General features: G+C 35.2%; 1 long non-coding RNA gene and 1 other non-coding gene across 2 annotated transcripts in view; one reads left to right on the forward strand and one right to left on the reverse strand.

Annotated features, from left to right (window-relative positions):
- LOC123386623 overlaps nt 1-21,911 on the forward strand; it is a 214,133-nt gene that overhangs the window by 150,106 nt on the left and 42,116 nt on the right. The window lies entirely within an intron of this gene.
- On the reverse strand, nt 7,898-8,031 carry LOC111561569. Its single transcript, XR_002744211.1, has one exon. It is a non-coding gene; the product is annotated as a small nucleolar RNA SNORA31 (small nucleolar RNA).

The raw sequence follows: 21,911 nt of genomic DNA on the forward strand, positions 1-21,911 counted from the left end.
CTTTTGCATGTGGATATATTCAGTTTTCCCATTTATTGAATAGACTATCCTTTCCCCACTGAGTATTCTTGGCTCATTTGACAAATATCAGTTGACCATATATGTATGAGTTAATTTCTGGACTCTGTTTTCTGTTCCTTCGGGTTATGTATCTATTTTATACCAGTGCCATATTGTTTTGATTATTATAACTTTGTAATATAGTTTGAAATCAGGAAGCATGATGCCTCCATGTTTGTTTCTTCTCAGAATTCTGTTGGCTATTCAGAGTCTCTGTGGTTCCATAGGAATTTTAGAATTGCTTTTTCTATTCATTGAAAAATGCCATTGGAATTTTGGTAGGGATTGCATTGAATCTATAGATTGCCTTGGATAATATGGATATTTTAACAATATTAATTTTTCCAGTCCATGAACATAGAATATCTTTCCATGTATTTGTGTCCTCAATTTTTTTCAGCAATATCTTATAGTTTTCAGTCTGTAGACCTTTCACTTTCTTGATTAAACTTATTCCTAATATTTTATTGTTTTTGATGCTACTGTGAATGGGATAGTTTTTTAATTTCTTATTTACATAGTTTACTGTTAGTGTATACAATATGCAGCTAATTTTTGTATCCTGACTTTGTATCCTTATACATTATTGAATTTGTTGATTAGGTCAAAGAATGTTTTGATGGAGTCATTAGAGGGCATCTATATAGAAGATCATGTCATCATAATATAGAGACAGTTTTACTTTTTTTTTCTGATTTGTATGCCTTTTATTTCTTTTTCTTGCCTAATTAGGACTTATAGCACGATGTTGAATGGAAATTATGAGAATAGGTTCTCTTGTCTTTTTCCTGATCTTAGATGGAAAGTTATCAGCTCTCTACCATTGAGTATGACATTACCTGTGGGCTTCTCATATATGGCCCTTCTTATGTTGAGGTATATTTCTCCTATACATAGTTTGTTGAGAGTTTATATCATGAAAGGATGTTGAATTTTGTCAAATTTCTTTTCTGCATCTCTTGAGATGATCATATGATTTTTGTCTTTCATTCCATTAATGTCATGTGTCACATTTGTTGACTGTCCTATGTTGAAACATCCTTGCATCCCAGGGATGAATTCCAGTTGATATATTGTCCTTTTAACGTGCTATTGAATTTGGTTTGCTAGTATTTTGTTAAGAATGTTTACATCCTATACCTCTCTATAAAGATACTGTCCTCAAGTTTCCTTTACTTACAGTATTCTTTTCTGGGTTTGGTATCTGCATAATACTGGCCTTGTAAAATGAGTTGGTGGGGGATGCTTCTTCAATTTTTTGTAAGTGTAAGTAGAATTGATGTTAATTCTTCCGTGAGTGTTTGGTAAAATTTATCTATGAAGCCATCTGATCCTGGGCCTTTCTTTGTTAGGAGATTTTTGATTACTGTTACTATCTGCTCACTTATTATTTCTCTGTTAAGATTTTTCTATTTTTTTCATGATTTTACTTGTTCTATTCTATGTTTCTAGGAACTTAAAGATTTCTTCTAGGTTTTCCAATTTATAGGCATGTAATTATTCACAGTAGTTTCAAATGATCCTTTATATTTCTGTAGTGTCAGTTGTAATGTTTCCTTTTTAAAATAATTTTATATATTTGATTCTTCTTTCTTTTTTTCTTGGTAAATCTAGCAAAACATGTATCAGTTTTGTTAATCTTTTCAAAAAACCAATTCAGTTTTGTTGATGTTATTATTGATTTTCTAATCTCTATTTTGTTTATTTCTGCTCTGTTACTTCCTCTCTTTCTCTAAATTTAGGCTTGGTTTGTTCTTTTTCTACTTCCTTGAGGTGTATAGTTAGGTTGTTTGAGATCTTTTGTTCTTAATGTAGGCATTTATTCTCATAATCTTCCTTCATTGTTTTCATGCATCCTGTAAAGTTTGATATGCTCTGCTTCCATTTATATATATATATATATGTATATATATATATATATACATATATATATATATATGTGTGTGTGTGTGTGTGTATTTTGTTTTTGTCTTGATTTCATCTTTAAATCAGTTGTTCAGGAGTGTGTTCTTTAATTTCCACATATTTGTGAATTTTATAGTTTTCCTCCTGCTACTAATTTCTAGCTTCATACCATTGTGATGAAAAGATACTTGGTTTGATTTCAGTCTTTTTTTAATGTTTATTTATTTATTTTGAGAGAGAGAGAGAGAGAGCGAGCAGGTGTAAGCAGGGGAGGGGCAGAGAGAGAGGGAGAGAGAGAATCCCAAGCAGACTCTGCACTGTCAGCACAGAGAATGACTGGGGCTCAGAATCACTAACCATGAGGTCATGACCTGAGCCTAAATCAGGAGTTGGATGCTTAACTGATTGAGCCACCCAGTTGCCCCTGATTTCAGTCTTTAAAATTTGCTGAGACGTGTCTTGTGACTTAATATATAACGTATCCTGGAGAAGGTATCCATATGCAGAGAAGAACATGCATTCTACTGGCGTTGGATGCTGCTGTGATGGCTGAATGAAGGTATCTTATGTGGTAGAAAGGGCCAGTATAGACACACACATAGTGTCAATGGCTGGACCCAACAACAGAGGTCAGAATCAACTGCAGGCACACAAGCAGCTGTGGGGTTTCTGTATGTTGGCATATACTTGTATGACTGCAGGGGCTAGCCACAGGCACATGCATGATGGTTGGGACCAGTGAGGAGAGTTAGATCAGGCAGCATGTAGGTGCATGGCCCCTGGGGTTAGCTGCAAGCATGCATATTAGTGCAGTCCACTGAAGGAGTCAGGGTTGGCCTGGGAACCCAAGCAGCTGCGGGGTGTGGACTGTCTGCATGCGTCTGAGTAGCTGGAGGTGCTATCTTCTGGTGTGCACATAGAATTTGATGCTGGTGATAGAAGTGAGGGCCAGTGGCTTGTACGTACATTGCTTTAGGGACTAGCTGCAGACACACACATTGGTACTGGCCAGTGACAGGAGTCAGGGCTGGTACCAGGTCCACAAGAAGCTGTGTGGAGTGAGGAAGGTCTCAGGCAGCTGGTGTCTACAAACAGGAAAGCCTGTGGTGAAAAACTTCAGTAGCAAAATCTGCAAGGGGTCCATGGTGGCTATGTTGGCTGTTGGTTTTCTCAGTGGAGAAAGCAGTGAGGGTCCTCTGTGGGTCAGTCTGGGGTCTATGAAGAGAAGTCCTCAGTGATGAAAGCTGGGTGTTGCAACTGTCCACAAGGGCTGTTGAGCTCCTCAAGTGACAAAGGTTGCCATGATCCTCTGCAGTACAGGCTACTGGGACCATTGTCACTCCTGCCATATGGCTGATACTGTTTGCCCCTGTGTTCGTTCCTTGTTTCCAGCTGTTTAGTTTTCCTGGTCTTTGAGAGGGTTGAGACCAAAGCAGATACTTTGTGCAGAGCACTGAAAAGTTGAGGAAACCATTTTCTCAAGTTGATCTCCTTTTCCTGCTGAGGGAAGCCCTCTCAGTCTTGGGAGTTCTGTTTTGGTGAAAAATAGAGCTGGCCTGGGGCAGGAGATGATGAAGGCAAATGAAACTGTTCATCCTACCCTTGTGAACTTATCCTCAGGTGTTTTTGCTTTACTGTGTTGTTAAAACTTTTTAAGTGGACCCCTGAGTCTCTCCCAGAACTTTGCTCATGGATAGCTGTCTAATTATGCTCTGTAGGGAGATGGAAGCTGACATCTTCTACTGTACCATTTTGGTGATGTCACTGTCTTCACTGAATTATTTTTTATAGAATCTAGTTCTCTGTTGAAGTTGTCCAATCTTTCACCTATTTTGACCGTATGTTTCCCATTTAACACATTAATCAATAATTGCAACCTCTCCTACATTATACTCAGAAGGTACACGTAGGAAAATAAGAAATTTATTTAAGGAAAATTTTATATTTCACATAATATATATACGTTATGGGAAAAACAGAAGCATAAAATTGGGAGCTCTCAGAAATAGCAATTGTCATCAAGTGGCAAGAAAGAGAATATTGGTCATATTTTGAAATTTGACTAAGGTAAATTTTGATAGAAAAACATATGAGAGCCCTTAATTCATAGCATGAATACTACAAAGATTATTCATGAAGGTTGCTATCTCTCAAAAATAAAATTTTGATATATGATCAAGCTGAGAAAAACAGAAGTTATTTAATTGAATATGTTTATACATGCAGCAATCTAATCCAATGAAATGGTGTTTAAAAATTATATATAAGGTAGAAGGGGAAGGGAAAAAAAAAGTTACAGAGAGGGAAAGAGGCAAACCATAAGAGACTCTTAAAAACTGAGAACAGGGGCGCCTGGGTGGCGCAGTCGGTTAAGCGTCCGACTTCAACCAGGTCACGATCTCGCGGTCCGTGAGTTCGAGCCCCGCGTCAGGCTCTGGGCTGATGGCTCAGAGCCTGGAGCCTGTTTCCGATTCTGTGTCTCCCTCTCTCTCTGCCCCTCCCCCGTTCATGCTCTGTCTCTCTCTGTCCCAAAAAAAATAAATAAATGTTGAAAAAAAAATTAAAAAAAAATTAAAAAAAACAACTGAGAACAAACTGAGGGTTGATGGGTGTGGGAGGGAGGGGAAAGTGGGTGATGGGCATTGAGGAGGGCACCTGTTGGCATGAGCACTGGGTGTTATATGGAAACCAATTTGGCAATAAATTTCATATTAAATAAATAAAAAACTAATAATAAAATAAAAAATAATAAAATATCCTATCCAAAAGTAAAAGAAAATACAAATAAAAATAAAAATTATATATAAAATATGAATTTATTGAGAAACCCAAAACCAATATATTTTAAAAATGTCATAGACATAAACTATACGTGTGTTTGTGTGTGTGTGTGTGTGTATATATATGTATATGTATGTATGTATATATATATATATATATATATATATATATATATATATATATATACATTCATTCCTTGATTAAAATGGCAGCAAGACAACCTTGCCTAATATACTCTATGATAACTTCCTATTAGAATAACTTCACTGAAGGTGTAAGAAAAGATGAAAAACATCATCTCAGTGTTAGAAAATTCTTAACCACGTGTTATGTATAAGAGTACCTAGTTGCTGAGAATAAGATTGATATATAAGAAAAAGAAATGGTAACTGAGAAAAAATAGGTTACAGGGAATATTTGAGGAACTTGCCTTTAAAGTAGGAGCCTTGAAGGGTACCTGGGTACCTCAGTCAGTTGAGCATCTGACTCTTAATTTCAGCTTAGGTCATGATTCTAGGGTAGCGGGATCAAGCCCTGCATCGGGCTCAGGGCTGAGTGTAGAGCCTGCTTAAGGTTCTCTCCCTCTTCCTCTAACCCTCTCCCCTGCTTGTGCACTCTCTCCCTAAATAAATAAATAAATAAATAAATAAATAAATAAAGTAGGAGACTTGAGTTTTCTATAGTAATTTGAATTAAAAGAATATACAGTGGGTATAAAATCTGTGAATGTTTTAAGTTTTTCTATTAAAGTATGAAAGCGTACATATATCTAACAAAATCTGTGTTCCTGAAAAATAGAATAGAATGTCATCCTCTGAACCTGAGGAGAGAAACATGATATCATAAGAGGATAAAGAAAATATTTTTAATATACTCATAGACTTCTTTCCCCATTGGACTTCTGGTGCTGGAACTCCCACCCAGGAGATTACAAGTCATTACTCTGGAATCTGACCAGCCCAAGAGGCAGCATGGGCTTCAAGAAAAGAGGTAAATAATATTGAGACAGAGTGAGAGAGAGAGAGAGAGAGAGACATCGGATAATGAAACTGTAACTCTAATGCAGGAAATAAACAAAGGAGACCTTGAAAATGTTAAAACTACCAATACTGATTAAAACAGTATGCCAAATGAGGATTTCCATTGCCATGTATTTTTGGTCTTTACCATTATGATCTTTTAAACATAATAATAACTTCATGAGTCTGATCCAGAATATTTTTAACGTAAATTAACTTCAAAACTCTGATCCAGAATATGATTTGTAGTTAGCTTGCATTGTCTGTGAGTTAATAGAATTTCTCTTCTATTTTCTGTTACCTGTGGCCTGTGAAGGCTAGAGATTAACCATGAAGAACGTAGAGGTAGAAAATAAAAAGAAACCTATGCATCTGATCACATTTCTGCTTGATATAGAAATATCAATATTCCTTATTATATTGGACATATACAGTATTATGTGATAAGATGATTATACATACTTTCCTGTATTATGTAATTTTTTGTTCACAATTACCTATTATATGACTAGTTTTATAACAGCTAGGTTTATATTTGCTAATTTATTTTTATTTATTTGCCTTAATTTAACATTTTCACCATTTTTTAAATATTTGTTTATTTTTGAGAGAAAGGGAGAGAGCATAATGGGGGAGGGCAGAGGGATACAGAATATTCAAAGTGGACTGTGGGACTGCCAACAACAGCAAGCCCAGCAAGGGGCTTGAACTCACAAAGGGTGAGATCATGACGATAACCGAGGTCAGATGCTTAAGTGACTGAGCCACCCAGGCGCTCCATCTACTATATTTTTTTTTAAAAAATCACTTTTCATGTAAGTCAACAGATGTTTATTTAAAAAAAAATGCACACTTAATTGAAAAAGAAATAACCAAAGAAAATACTTTGGTTGGATTTACAAATTACTTGATGGCTGATTGCTCAATGGCAACAGTAAAAAAACAGAAATTATTATATGATTAAATGATGAATAGATATAACCTGTAATTCTATAAAACACAAAAAATGTAAAGAAAAAAGTCAGCTGGATATAATGGAATAGCATGTAACATACTAAATTAATGGTTTCTTGATGAAATTAATATTATGTGGGGACTGTAATTCTTTAGTTAAAATGTCCTTTATTCAATATAAAATTAACAGATATACCACTATACAAGCCCAAATGAGAGGGAAGGAATGAAAAGGCAATAATTAAAATATACAAGACAAATAGACCATTGGTGTGACCAATTATAGAATTAGTACACATAGACTGTCAAATTACTGTGATTACTAGTTCCAGAGAACAGATAGCAACTTGAAGAATTTTAACAGAGAATGATATATTAAGATAAACTCATTTGTTTCTTTCCTGTAGTAGATTTACTGTTTCTACAACAATAAAACAACAATAACAATAAAATCAACAATGGGAATTAAAAATTCTTATTTTGGCTTAACGATGGATAAAGCAGAAGGAAAAATATTGTAGGGAGTAGGTAAGTGGGTAAAAAAAAATATTCAGACAGAAGTACAGAAAAGGAAAAAAAAGAAATGAAAAATACATACATAAAAATAAGAGAGAAGGTATTTCTGTCAAACGTCAATGAATCCAGAATGGCTGTTGTAGTGCTTAAAATAGTAAACAAATGAAACCCAAAACAAGAAAAAGTGTATATGAACAAGAAATACAATTTAAGACATAATGCTGGCAGGGGATAGGCATCTAGACTAAGATGCATGTCTGCTTTCTTGACCTGAAACCCAGAGCCCTGTGCCACTAACCTGCAGTCACCCTCACACGGAAACTGCACTTTGAAACAAAGCTGGTTCTTAGCCTAGCCTGGAGCTGCAGAGGCTAAGTTGGCATTCTGTTGGCACAGCTCCTGTAAATAGTAAATGTTCATCCTCATGTGGTCTTCCTGTAGGGTGTGGTGTGTGGGATATTGCAGTGTTGAATTTAAACACAATTATATTACGTAATTATCATCCAGTAATTACTTTGTTATTTACTTGGATAATAAGGTAATTACTTTAATTTAAAATGGGCTAAATGATCCACTTAAAAAAATTGTCCAACTTAAAAAAAAAAACTACATTGCTCACAAGAGACACGCTTTATTAAAATATTTTATTGCATTATTTTCCCCCCTGTATTGCCCCATTCAATCTTGACTGCCACACTCAGACAGACACAAAGCACGAGGACACTTTTTTCTTGCATCTCTAGTGGAAGCCTTAGCAGCAGAAAGTGACTACTCCAGATCTGTCAAATAGATGCATAAGAGGCATACTTTAAACATAAGAACTCTGAGGAGGAATTAAAATGATGGAGTAGTAGAGCACCATATGCTTGCCCCATCCCCCAATCCCAGCTAGATAAATAAACATAAGAACTCTGAACTTTAAAAGACTATAGCATGGAAATATGAGTAATAAAGGTGTCACTGTGCTAAAAGCAGGTAAAAGCTATGAATTACTATTAGACCCAGAGAAATACTTTATTTGATAAATCTGTTAATACCTATTGGATACATACAACAATTCTAAACGTGCATGCATCTAAAAACATAGCCAGTAGAATACATAAGATATAATTTAGGTATAACTAGAAGAACAAATTTACAGACTTAATGGATGTTTCTAACACATCCCTTGCTGTGATTATTAGAACAATCAGAACATCAATAAAAATACAGATTTGGAAGGCACAGAACCAGTAAATCTAACAATTTAAGAAAACATGGAAAGCACTGAGTCAAAGAACAGCAGCATACAGTTTTATTTGAGTGCACGTGGAATGGTTACCAAAATTGACCATACATTGGGCTCCTAAGCGGGTATCAAGATAACTAAAGCTATTTAAATCATGACAGTGCTCTCTAAGCACAGTGTGATTAAGCTAGAAATCAATAAAGCAAAGATAATTAGAAACATCCTTAAATATTTATAAATTAAATGATATACTTTTAAACAACCAGGGGGGAAAAAAAAAAGAAAAAGAAATCATGGGAAAATAGTAAATACTTTAAGACAAATAAAAAGGAAAACACAGCATACCAAAATTCATGGGATGCGGTGAAAGCAATGGGTAGAGGAACATTTATAGTAACAAAAAATAAAAAGAAGAAAAATTTCAAATTGACAATCCAACTTTACATCTTCAGTAGCTAAAAAAGAACAAACCAAATCCAAAGCTAGGAGAAGAAAGGAAATAATGAAGATTGGAGCATAGATACACAATAAAAAAAAAAAAACACAAAAAAGAGAATCAACAAAACCAAGAGTTGATTCTTCGAAAACGTAAAAAAAGAGTAACAAACCTTTAGCTAGACTAACAAAGGAAAAAAAAAAGATACAAGTAAGTAAAATCAGAATATAAGGTGGGGGAATTACCATCAATGTTACAGATACAAATACAGTTTCAAGACAACTGTAGGAATAATTATATACCAAAAATTAGATAACCTATATGAAATGGGGAAGTTTTCACAAACACACAAATTACCAAACTGACTCAAAAAACATATATATACAAATCAGAACACAACTATAACAATTAAAGAGATTAGATCAGTAATTTAAAAAATAATAATAAAGCAAAAACACCTTTCAGTAAAAGATATCGGGACCAGATTACTTCACTGGTGAATCCTACCAAACCTTTTAAGTAAAAGTAACCCACTCCTATTCAAAGTTTTTTCAAAATTAGGAGAACTTCCTAACTCATTCTTTGAGGCCAGTATTACCCTGATACCAAAGCAAGATAAGGACACCGTAAGAATATTATAGATGAATAGATCAATATCTTTATAAATATAGATGCAAATATCCACAACAAAATACTTGAAAAAAATTAGTCCAACAGCATATTACCTGAATTATATATTATGACAAGGTGGAATTTATACCAAGAATGCAGGTTATTCAACATAAGAAAAGCAATTATTAATAGACTGAAGGGTTAAAAAAAACTACATGGCATCACAATTGATGCAGAAAAACATTTCACAAAATCTGACACTGATAAAGGAGAACTTGGAAAATTGGGAAAAAATCACAGCTAACATCATATTTAGTGGTGAAAACTGAATGCTTTTCCTCTAATATCAGGAGCAAGATGGGGATGCCTTGCTTTCACTGCTTCTATTTAACCTTCTAATGAGTCTAGGCAGAGCAATAAGCCACTATATATATATATATATATATATATATATATATATATATATATATATAAATCAAATTAGAAAGGGAGAGCTAAAACTATCTTCATTTGCAGGTGACATAGTCCTATATGTAGAAAATCCCCAAAATAATCCACAAAAAAAAAGCTGCTAGAACTAATAAATGAATTCAGCAAAGTTGCAGATTATAAGATCAACACAGTCCATTCACAAAGGAAACCTAAAGAATAAAATGCCTTAACCAAGAAGGTGAAGGCATACACACTGCAAATTATAAAACATTATTGAAATAAATTAAGGAAGATCTAAATGAATGAAAAGCATCTCATGTTCATGGATTGGAAGATTTATTGTTAGGAAGACAGTATTCCCCCAAAGCAATCTACAGATACAGTATAACATCCATCAACATTTCAAGAACCTTTTTTGCAGACATGGAAAAGGTGACACTCAAATTCAGGTGGAATCACATGGAGTTCCAAATAGCCACACAGTACTGAAAAAGAGGAGCAAAGCTGCAAGATTCAAACCTCCTGATTTTAAATTACTACTAAAGATACACTAATCAAAATAGTGTAGTATGAAGAGGATAGACATATACTCTAATGGAACAGAATCGAGAGTCCAGAAATAAAGCCATATGTCTACAGCCAATTATTTTCAAGAGTACCATGGCCTTCAATGGGGAAAGTGTACTTTCTTCAAGAAATGGTGTTGGGACAACTGGACTTTCACATGCAAGATGATGAAAACAAACCATTGATGCCACATACAATTTTGTTAAAGTTTTTATTTATTTTGAGAGAGAGAGTGGTCGGAGGTACAGAGAGAGAGAGAGGGAGAGAAAGTCTCCCAAGCAAACTCTGCACTGGTAGCACAGAGACTAACATGGGGCTCAGTCTCACAAACCACGAGATAATGACCTGAGCTGAAATCAAGATGCTTAACCAACTGAGCCACCCAGGCGCCCCCCAAAATTGTTTTAAAAAGTGTCAATGACCTAAATATGACCACTAAACCTATTAAGCTTTTTTTTTTAATGTTCATTTTATTTTGAGAGACAGAGAGTGACTAGGAGTGGGGGGAGGAGCCAAGAGAGGGGGAGAGAGAAAGAATCCCAGGCAGGCTCTGTGCTCCATGCTGAGATCCATGCGGGGTCAGTCTTAAAACTGTGAGATCATGACCTGAGTCAAAATCAAGACTTAACCGACTGAGCCACACAGATGCCCCTAAACCTATTAAACTGTTAGAAAGAAAACACAGAAGTAAGTCTTCATAACCATGGATTTGACTATGGATTCTTAATTATGACACCAAAAGCACAAGGAACAAAAGAAAAAAATACATTGAACTTCATCAAAATGATACGTTTTTGTGCATCAAAGAACATTAAAGAAAGTGAAAAGAAAATCTATAGAACAGAAGAAAATATTTACAAATCATACATTTGATAAGGGTGTAGTTACAACATATGTAAAGAATACTTACCACTCAGCAACACAAATATCCCAATTAACACAAAAGAAAAAGATGAGCAAAGGACCTGAATACATGTTTCTCTAAAGAAGATAAATAAATTGTCAATAAACATGTGAAAATGTTTGACATAATTATGGAAATGAAAATGACAAATAACCCTTCATATCTGCTAGGATGGGTATATAACAACAACAACAAAACAGGAAAGTGTTAGATGTTGGCAAGGATATGGAGAATGTGTAAGCATCATAATTTCCTGGTGTGAATGTAGAATAGTTCATCCCCTGAGGAAAAAGTTTAATGGTTCTTCAAGAACTACCTGGGTGGCTCAGTCGGTTAAGCTTCCGACTTTGGCTTGGGTCATGATCTCACAGTTTGTGAGTTCGAGCCCCACATCAGGCTCTGTGCTGACAGCTCAGAGCCTGGAGCCTGCTTTGGATACTGTGTCTCCCTCTCTCTCTGTTCCTCCCCCACTCGCACTCCCTCTCAAAAATGAATAAACATTAAAAGATTTTAAATGAAGTTAAATATAGAATTAACATATAATCCAGAACTTCCACTTCTATTTGAATACCCAAAAGAACTGAAAATAGGTACTCAAATATATGTACATGCATGTCACAGAAGCACTATTCATAATAGCCTAGAAGTGGAAACAACCCAAATGTTTTTCAACAGTGAAATGATAAATAAATGGGATATGTATGTACAATATGATAATAATCAGTGATAAAAAAGAATGAAGTCCTGATAACTATTACAACATCAGTGAACCTCAAAACCTAAGTGAAAGAAGCTAGCTGTAACAGTTCATATATTGTATAATTCTTTTTATATGAAATACACAGACAATGTGAATCCTTAGAGACAAAAAGCGAATTGGTGGTTACCAGGTTATAGGAGAAGGACGAATGTAGAGTAGGTGCTTACTATGTAAGGTATTTCCTTTTGGGGTGAAGAGAATGTTTACATAAAAATGGTGGTTGGACAACATTGTGATTGTACTTAATGCCACTGAGTTGTTCATTGAAAAATGGTTAGTTTTACAAAATGTAAATTTCAACTCCATAATAAAAGGAATGAGAGCTCTCAGAAACAAACCATATGTAACTCAGGTGACTTGGCAAATGAGTGGTGAGAAGTTGTACTGTGTTTAAAGTGCTAATGTGAGAAGAGGCTAGATTACCCAAATAAAGAGAAAAAAAGAGCCATGAGGACAAGAGCACAACTGTCTTGAGGTATAGGAGGCATCTGGGTGTCCTCACAACAAGATGGAAATACCTAAACTTCTGTTATTACACCAACTACACGTAAAGAAAAGTCTTGCCTTGTAGCTGTGATAGTCATTAAAAACATGTTTATGGACTGAATTGTGTCCCCTCAAAGTTCATATGTTGACATTCTAACCCCTAGTACCTATTTACCGGTGGTGGAGACAGGGCCTTTTAAGAAGTAATTAAGGATAAATGAGGTCATATGGGTGGGTCCTAATTCAATATGAGGAAGAGACCCCAGGGATGTGCAGGCACAGAAAAATGGCCGCATATATGGGTGGCTATCTGCAAGCTAAGCAAAGAGAGACTAAGGAAGAAACCAAACCTAATGACCCTTTGAGCCTACACTTCCAGCCTCTAAAATTGTGAGAAAATGAATTTTTGTGTTTAAGCCACCAGACTGGCATTGTGTTATGGCAGTCCTAGCAAACTGATACAAAACATGTTAGTCTCTATTTCATCTTTCATATGTCTGCATGAAATTATTTTGAAATGCTTCATGCACATTGAATATAAAATAAAGTTCTCCCTGAAAGGGTGTTTTCTAAACTATAATGTTTTCACAAGTGCAAATCATTGTAATTAATATTTAGGATCTTCAGTACATTGCAATGCTTTGATTTCTATGATTCATAGGAATATTCTGGAAGCACAAGAAAATGTAACATTTCTAACTGTGTCTATTTCATAAACAAATGTAACTTCACACCTGTTGTTTATATGTCCTATGAAATCTAACATATAGCGTTGTCACAACTTCCTGTATGCATATTATGTATGAGAATAGGATGGCTTCAGTACATACACCAACTTCACTCAGATAAACCAGATAGGACATAAGGGAAATCTGGTTTGTCTTTTTTCCATATTTAGAAGAATAATGGAGAAAACTTCTGAGTCTAAATGTACAAAACATTCAGAGAAGAGATTATTTTACTTGGATTATTTTGCTTCAAGGAGGAAAAAAGCTAGAGCAAACATTTGGTAATTGAGATTGTGACTTTCTTTTTTTTTTAATTTTTTTTTTAACATTTATTTATTTTTGAGACAGAGAGAGACAGAGCATGAGCAGGGGAGGGTCAGAGAGAGAGGGAGACACAGAATCCTAAACAGGCTCCAGGCTCTGAGCTGTCAGCCCAGAGCCCGATGCGGGGTTCGAACTCACGGACTGCGAGATCATGACCTGAGCTGAAGTCGGACGCCCAACCGACTGAGCCACCCAGGCACCCCGAGATTGTGACTTTCAAAAGGTTACTTTTAAAACTCTTTGGCTATTCAATTGTGTGATTTACTTTTTCTATTTATAATGGACACTGTACCAATAATTGTATCTAAATAATTGTACATACACATAAAGCAGTGATAAAAAATTATTCACTTAGATTTTGGTAGAAATTTATTTAAATTAAGTAATTTTTCATTGGCATCTAGTTTCAGTAATGGATAAAAGTAGCAAATTCAAGAAGGTAACTGGAATTTTAAAGATGAAAGATGATTTTATGGCCAAAGTCATTTGCAGTTGTCTCTGTGAAGAATGAGAGTGATTAAACTCTATAATAACGAGTAATTTCTAAATCTCATGGAAGCTAGAAAAAATATTTTCCACTGTGTTCTGTAGAATTTCCTAAATGTCTTATTCACTCTAATGGTTATTCATTCCTTTAATATGGAGCTAAATGGAGTGCTCTAACCTAGTGTATTTCCATGGGTTGTGTGGTAGGCCTTGCTTAGAATTTAACCCACTCTTAAAACAATGAAACCCCTGGGGCACCTGGGTGGCGCAGTCGGTTAAGCGTCCGACTTCAGCCAGGTCACGATCTCGCGGTCTGTGAGTTCGAGCCCCACGTCAGGCTCTGGGCTGATGGCTCAGAGCCTGGAGCCTGTTTCCGATTCTGTGTCTCCCTCTCTCTCTGCCCCTCCCCCGTTCATGCTCTCTCTCTCTCTCTCTGTCCCAAAAATAAATAAAAGTTGAAAAAAAAATTAAAAAAACAAAAAAAAACAATGAAACCCTTCAGAAATTGCTATCCATAGCTACTGCTGAGTGTATTTTACATTCAACACTTCAGATGAAAGTCCTCCCAATTAACAAAGCTTGATAATGTGTTACTGTTAGAGAAAAATTTTAAGCAAAGCAAACCATGAAGAAAGTTATGCAAATTCTTTATAACAGTATTTCTTTTTCTTTTTTTTTTTATAAATGCTTTTTAATGTTTACTCTTGAGAGAAAAACAGAGACGGAATGTGAGTGGGGGAGGGCAGAGAGAGAGAGGGAGATACAGAATCTGAAGCAGGCTCCAGGCTCTGAGCTGTTAGCACAGAGCCGAACGCGGGGGCTTGAACTCCTAAACCACGAGATGTTGACTTGAGTTGAAGTCAGATGCCCAGCTGACTGAGCCACCCAGGCGCCCCATAACAGTATTTCTTAGTATTAAAATAAGTACATGGGTAGCTCTGTTCGATGTAAATACAATGATGTTAGGGCCCTTGGAAGAACTTGATGTTCAGTTTATCAAATTAACCAATTATCAAATTATCAAAGGAGAAATAATTACTGCTGTATAAACACACTTAAAATATTGATTTCAAGAAGGGAAAAGCAAAATGGCTTTTATTTGATATATGCAGCCTTTGAATGGTTAGCAATAGAAAACACGTGGTCAAGTGCAACATTTTATAATAAAAGTTAAAACTGAAGTTGAACCAAAGTCAGAAAGCCTTAAGCAAAGGCAAGCCGTACTTAACTTCACTGGATAGTAACGAAATTACAGGAACATACTATGTAGCCTAATCCTGAGTGAATCTCAAAGAGTGTAATGTTTAAGCAACAAAAGCAACAAATTAACAAACAAAAATACTAACTTTTTAGGAAATAGGATACTTTTAAGGAGAGAACATGAAATTCTAGCACATTATTCTATAAACCACTGTTGAACTTGTTAATAATTCTTGATACAAAGAAAAAGTCTTAAAGTCTCATTTGGTTCACCCTCATGCTACTTTGCATATATCTGTTTTATCATCTCAGGTTTTTCAAAGAATAGTTATTACCCTTAATCTCATTTTTTATGCATGAATTTGTATAACTGCACCAAGCTTTTATGTTCTCAATTGAGTTGTTAGGTTAACCAGGAAAGGAAAAATTAACTCAAAGTAATAGATGAATGAAGGTAGTGGTTTTCTTGTATTTATCAATAGAATGAAAGTAAAGTATTACATGAAATCAAACTCTATATCTTTTGGTGTTTTTTTAAAGTTTATTTATTTATTTTGAGAGAGAGAGAGAGAGAGAGAGAGAGTGTGTGTGTGTGTAAGCAGGAAAGGGACAGAGGGAGAGACAGAATCCCAAGCAGGCTCCGTGCTGTCAGCGCAGAGCCTAATTCAGGGCTCAAATTCACGAACTGTGAGATCATGACCCGAGCTGAGGTCACGAGTTGGACACTTAACTGACTGAGCTACGGGATGCCCCCTGAACTATATACCTTCTGAATTAAAAGAGCCCTTAGATATTGTCTAAAAATTCAACTTTCTAGTTTTATAATGAAGCAATTAAGAATAAAATCAATCATTGAATGTAATTGGTCAGGTAATTTATTCTGCCTATATACCTTCCTCCATTGTTTCAAAAAACTAAATCAAATCCTTTTTTCACTTTTAGGCTTCTGTTACAATGGTCTTACATTTTACCTTTTGACACACATAGCCTTATGTATTAAAATTTACATAAAACCATATGATCCTTCATTCCTTAAGTTTAGGTGGAGGTGATTTTCTGAACCAAACTCTAATTCCATTTTGAAGAGTATAATAAAATTGATAATTGATAGCTGGAACTTATTGTTTTAAATCTGCAATCTTACACACTATTCAAGCAATCTACTTGTCGGAAAAGAAAGAGAGCTTCATTTATGTCCTGCAAAGTCACTGTGACAGGACTAACATGAGTAAGGGTGTTATCCAAGGCAAAGAATGTTGTGTGAAAATACAAACAAAGGGAGAAATAAATGATTAGGCAAAGAAAGTATATGAGATGTCACCTTGAGAATAAAAGGTTGTTGAGTCAAACTAAGAATATATGAGATAATTCCAGGAGATCTAAGGGGAAAACACAGGCTCAAAATCTGCTGGAGCTGTAGGATCTAACTTGCAATTCACCTGTGCCATAGGATTACATAACTGCCTTTAATCGTCTAACTGATTTATTTCTAGGCTAACCACAACTACTTATGTCAGCCAACATAAAGTGTTCTGGATTTTATGTCAAAAGTATTAGGCAGCATGTGTTATTTTCTTATTATTGATTATGTTTGGCTGTTGAGAACAATTTTTCTTTTTTCTTTTAATTTTATGTTTATTTTATTTTTTTGAGAGCGAGAGAGAAATCGAGCGAGCATGAGTGGGGAAGGGGCAGAGAGAGAGGGAGACACAGAATCCAAAGCAGGCTCCAGGCTCTGAGCTGTCAGCACAGAGCCCAACGTGGGGCTCGAACCCATGAACCGTGAGATCATGACCTGAGCCGAAGTCGGACGTTCAACCAACTGAGCCACCCAGGTGCCCCGAGTATGATTTTTTTATTGGAAGTAAAAGTTTATGTTTTACCTTCTCCAATTGTCCCTCAATTTTTCTCAAACCCAGGATCTTCTGCTTACTACTTCTCTGAATTTGGTCCAAGCAAGCTTGTGAGAAACTATTGCTTAATCCATTAAAGCAGTACTTAAGTTGTTATAGATGTCAAGTAAGAAGTAAGAATGAACATGCCTTTGTAAATTATAGAACATGGTGATATTATGTAGGCTTTGTATGTCATGGCTCAGCAATTCATGTCTCTGGTCGGAGTATATTAGGTATGTTTGGCAAGGTGTGGTAGGGGAGGTGATAGAGAGGGAGTATTAACAGATCAGAAAAATGTTAAGAAGCATTCATGGAAATGAAACATTAAGTTTTTCTTGTCCCAGAGATGTTATGGAAGGAAAGGGAAGGAAGATAACTGGAAGAGATCTCAGTGTGATAATACATGATTGATACTGGAAAAAAATGGCACGAAAGCATGAATTTAAATATGAAACTCCATGGCTCCCTTCTCACATTCAGCAAGGGGGGAGCTGAAAGGAGGAAAATACCTAACACAAAGCACTATCCACCATCACCTCAAAGAAACAAAGAGGCAGAGGGTGGGTCTTTGAGCAGTATTCTCCAGGACAAATGTTTCTAAATCTAGAGGAGAAATGAAATTACTCCAGCTTGCCTAGAAGTCCAGGTCAGCCACAGGAATTAGTATAATTTCTAGTGATATAATTTTCCATGTTAAAAAAATTATGATTACATACAATAAAATGCACAGATATTAAATATATAGCCCAAAAGATTTTGGACAAATGCTATACCAGTGTAACCCATCCCCCATTAACAAATATTTAATAAAGGAAAGGCCTTTGTGATTATCACCAGAAAGCCCTCTTTCTTATCACCTGAAGGAAACCATTTTTCTTACTATCAAAATATATGTGTGTGTGTGTGTGTGTGTGTGTGTGTGTGTGTGTGTGTGTGTGTGTGTATGTGTATGCGCCTGGCTTCTTTCTCTCTGCATATCTTTGTGATTCCTTCATGATGTTTTATGTATCTATAGTTCATTCCTTTTCACCAACAAATAATATTCATTTTAAAAGTCCACAATTTTTTTATCATGCTCCTTATACATACTGAGTTGTGTCATTGCCAGATTGTGACTATGATGAATAGAAATGATATTATTTAATTTTTGTACATATTAGAACCTTGTATTTGAATTTTCTTGGATAAGTACCTGGAAGCAAATGGTTGTGTTATAGAGTATATGTATTTGTAACTTATAAAAATCTGCCAAATTCTTTTCCCAAGTGGGAACATGTGCATACATCAGCGGTGTATCAAAGTTCTGGATGTTCTGTATCATCACCAACATTTAGTGTTGTCTGTTATTTTTTAAATAATTATAGCCATTCTCTGGGTATATAACAATATCTCATTGCATTTTTAGTTGGTACTCCCTGATGATGTACACACTGTAAAACACTATTTCATGTGCTTATTCCCCATTCATATATCTGCCTTGAGGGAGTACCTATCACAACCAGATACTCTAGGTGTTAGTTTCTGATAGAAGTACAATAAACATTTTTCCCAAGGTGTGCCATTTATTGACACACTTTTAATGACACACTTGTAAAGAATGCGACTTCCTTTTAATTTTTTAAATGTTTATTTATTTTTGAGAGAGAGAGAGTGTGAGCAGGGGAGGGGCAGACAGAAAGGGAGACCCAGAATCCGAAGCAGGCTCCAGGCTCTGAGCAGTCAGCATGGAGCTCGACGGGGGCTCAAACTCATGAACCGTGAGATCGTGACCTGAGTCAAAGTCGGATGCTCAACCGACTGAGCCACCCAGGCACCCCGAGAATGTGACTTTTAATGAGGAGAAGCTTCAAAATACTATATAATATGATTTGAAATTTTTTTGTTGTTTTATATTATTGTTCATACTTTTTGTGTTCTGTCTTGCAAATGATTCTATAAATGCTGATCTATCCTTGGATTGTCAATTCAGCTTCATTAGCTCCATTAACCTATTTTGTTTTTCTTATGTCAGTACCACACTATGTGATTACTCTAGCATTACAATAATTTTTGAAATAAGCCCATGTAAAACCTCAGATGTTGTGTTAGGTTCTTTGCATGTCCAAATAAACTTTAAAATCACCTTGGTGATATGTATTTTAAAACTTCCTTGTGTTTTGATTGGGATTTTGTTGAATCTATAGATTATTTCATAGAAAATAGATACCTTAGCAATATTGAGGCTTTTAATCAGAGAATATGATATAGCTTACCACTTACTTTGGTATTTTCTTTTTTAAAAAACATTTTTTTACATTTTATTTATTTCTGAGAGAGAGAGAGAGAGAGAGAGGAGAGACAGAGCACAAGTGGGGGAGGGGCAGAGAGAGGGAAACACAGAATCTGAAGCAGGCTCCAGGCTCTGAGCTGTCAGCACAGAACCTGATGCGGGGCTCAAACCCACGAACCGTGAGATCATGACCTGAGCCGAATCCAGTGGCTTAACAGACTGAGCCACCCAGGCACCCCTACTTTGGTATTTTCAATATCTCTCAGCAATATCTTGTCACTTTAATGTATAGATCTTAAGTATATTTCACTAAATATATCCCTAATTATGTCAGGTTATGTGATATTGTCAATGATGATGTTACTTTCACTTACTCAGCTGCTTCCTTTATATAAAAATTAAATTCATTTTGAATGTTGAACTTTTCTAAATTCACTTATTGTCTCCTACTGTGTCTGGTAGTTTGGGGGGAAGTTTGAGACAAAAGGCTATGTAGACAATCGTCATATGAAAATGATGTTTCCTCTTTCCAAATTATGCATGTTACTCCTTTCCCTTGCCTTTGGGCAATGAATATGGAATTTAGTAAAATGATGGATAGAAGTGGTGAGTAGACAAATCCTTGCTTTTTTTTTTTTTTTAGAACACAGGGAAAAGACTGGCCACTGTTAACATTTATGGATTATGAGTATAGTCATTTTCTCATGCTGCCATAACAAGTTATCATAAATTTTCGTGGCTTATAACTGTACAAATTTATTACCTTACAGTTCTGTAGGTTAAAAACCCAACACAAGTCTCATTGGTTTAAAATCAGTGTCAATATACTGTATTCTTTTCTTGAGGCTCTAGGGAAAAATCCATGTCCTTGCATTATTCGGGTCCTGGAGGCAATCCATATTTTGGCGTCTTTCTTATAGCTTCCAAGTTTGCAATGGCATGTTGCATCTCTCTGGTTCTCTTTCTGACTACAACTAGGAAATACTCTCTACTTTTAAGGACTTGTATTCTTAGATTTACCCTACTCAGTTTATCAAGGACAATCTTCCAGTCTCAAAGTTTTAATTATTATTAATTATATTTGTAAACTCTCTTTTGCTATACAAGGTAATGTATTCACAGGGTTGAAGAATTAGGACATGAGGCAATATTCTGTCTACCATAATAATACTTGTAGGTTTTTTTTATGGATGCCCTTTTGTATATTGAAGAATCCCCTTCTCTTGCTAGTTGCAGAGAGATTTTTATCATAAATGATTGTTTAATGTGTTTAATGCTATCTCTGTATCTGTTGAGATGATCATGTGGCTTTTTCCTTTATTCCATTCATGTTATGAATATATTGAACATTTAAAATATATTTAAAGTAATATATTTTAAATTTAGAACCAACATTGCTTTCCTAGGATAAATGCCTCTTGTTCATGATGTGTTATTTATGTTATATTAATGAATTAATGCCAATATTTGATGAATATTTTTTGTACATTCATAAGAGACTTTACTCATTTTCTCTTTTTGAAATGTCATTGTCATTATTATTACTATCAGAATTTCACTGATGAAAAACAAGTTGAGGAGTTTATTTTCCTATAAATATGAAAGAGTTTTGTGAGCTTAGTATTATATTTTTCTTGCATATTTAGCAAATATGAGTAAAACTCACCAGTGAAGCCATTAGACTGACATTTTCTTTGTGAGAAGCTTTTTAAATGAAAAATTTTGGAGCAGACATGGTACTATTTATATTTTTTTATTTCTGATTGTATATATTCTGTAAGTTTTTATTTTAAGGAATTTTTAAATTTAAATTTTTTACTTTTTTATGTTTATTTATTTATTTTTGAAAGAAAGAGTACAAGGGGAAGAGGGCCAAAGAGAGAGGGAGAAAGAATCCCAAACAGGCTCTGCACTGTCAGCACAGAGCCCAATGTGGGGCTAAAACTCACAAACTGTGAGATCATAACCTAAGCCTAGACCAAGAAGATTCTGATGCTTAACGGCCTGAGCCACCTAGGCACCCCAAGGAAATTTTCAATTCTATCTACCAATGTGTTACTGAATTTTCAAATATTTGGGGGCTTACCTAAAGACATTATGTTACTGATTTTAATTTTAGTTCAGTCGTGGTAAAAGAATATACTCTGTAATGAAATCCTGTGACATCTATTAAGACTGTATGATCAAGCATATATTCCGTCTTGGTTAATGTTTAACACGCTCTTTAAAAAGTATATGCTGCAAGTGTTGGCAGTGTGTCTGTAAGTTTCAATTAATTAAGATGATTGATAGTATTTTTCAAATCTTCTTCATCCTTACTTGTCTGCACATTCTATCAATTACTAAAGG

Source organism: Felis catus, chromosome B4 (assembly GCF_018350175.1).
Source record: "Felis catus isolate Fca126 chromosome B4, F.catus_Fca126_mat1.0, whole genome shotgun sequence".
Lineage (NCBI taxonomy): Eukaryota > Metazoa > Chordata > Mammalia > Carnivora > Felidae > Felis > Felis catus.